The following is a 1,652-nucleotide window of genomic DNA, read 5'->3' on the forward strand; positions in this document are numbered from 1 at the left end:
TTTATTAATCTATTCATATATATATATATATATATATATATGGATTGGTGAAATCCTCAAGACTATGGCCCTTGGTCAGCCTTCAGACCTAGAACTGAACACATTCTCATAGTTGAATTTTCAGTCAAACAATAGACAGGTCTTCAAGGTGAACAATAACTCTAGGAAGGTGGACACTCCATATATATATATGTTGTTGTTGTTTGTTGTTGTTTGCCATCAAGTCGGCCCTGACTCATAGCGACCCCTCCTTGGGTTTCCGAGGCAGTATCACTATGGAAGTAGGAATATATATACACACACACACACACACACATAATTGTGTTGTTTTCAGGTGCCATCAAGTTGGCTCTGACTTATAGCCACCCTATGTTCAACAGAACAAAACACTGCCAAGTCCCTATATTGTTGTTGTTGTTATGTGCTGTCGAGTCAGACCCAAATCATAGCGACCCCTCCTTGGGGTCGTGGGGCTGCTCTGTCCCACGGGGACCCTTGCCGGGTCTTGAGCCATCTTCATGACTCTCACTGTTGTGCCCCCTGAGTCAGTCTCTCTCGTTACCGTTTCCCGTCCCCCTTTTTGTTAATCCTCTACTTTATCAAGCATGACGTGCGAGTCCACTTATCAGAAATATATACTGTCATTGATGTTCCATGGCCGTGGGGTCCATTCCAACTCACAGCAACAGAACTGGGCAGAAATGCCCCCAGAGGGTTTCCAAGGCTGCAAACCCTTATGGAAGCAGACCGCCACATCTCCTGTAGAAGAGCTGGGGGATTCGAACCTCTGACCCTTTGATGGGCAGCCAAATGCTTTAATTAGGACACCGCCAGGGCTCCTGGTTGGTTCCTCACAGATACCCTACATTCAACAGACAAAACGCTGCCCGTCTCTCGCTCCCTGGTGACAGTTGGTTTGCGCTCACTCTTGCAGCCCCTGTGTCAATCCATTTAAACAAACCAACAAAACCCACTGCCATGGAGTCGACTCCGACTCATCACAGCCTTATCAGACAGAGCAGAACTTCCTCACAGGGTCTCCAAGGCTGTAAATCTTCACGGAGCAGACTGCCTCATCTTTGTTCCACACAGTGCGAACCGCCAACCTTTTGGTTAGCAGCTGAGCGCTTTCCCCACTGCACCACCAGAGCTCCTTTCTATCTGAAAAACCCAAACTCACTGCCATCGAGTCGTTTCTCACTCATAGTGACCCCCACTGGGTTTCCGAGGCTGTAAATCTTTACCGAAGTAGATAGCCCCATCTTCCTTCCGCGGAGCAGCTGGGGGGTTTGAACCACTGACCTTCCAGTTACCGGTCAAGTGCCTTATTGTCCAGAGCTCCCAAGACAAATACATGGAGACAGAAAGTCAGTTAGAGGTCAGCAGGGGCTTGTGTGGGAAGGAGGTTGAGCGAGGAATGGGAATTACTGTCTAATGAACAGAATTCTGTTTCAGAAACAGATCATTGTGCTATTTAAATGATTAAATAAAAAATTAGTTTTTTTTTTTTTTTAAGAAAAACATTTGGAATGGGTTTTATTGTGTTTTGGGTTTGGGGTTTGTTATTTTTCTCCCCGTATGCATTAAAACGGGAGCTGTGGTGGCGTAGTGCCTAAGGCACTTGACTGCTAACCAGACGGCTGGCGGTTCAA

The sequence above is a fragment of the Orycteropus afer genome, unplaced genomic scaffold, assembly GCF_000298275.1.
Source record: "Orycteropus afer afer isolate SDZICR_OR568_19922 unplaced genomic scaffold, OryAfe1.0 scaffold00766, whole genome shotgun sequence".
Lineage (NCBI taxonomy): Eukaryota > Metazoa > Chordata > Mammalia > Tubulidentata > Orycteropodidae > Orycteropus > Orycteropus afer.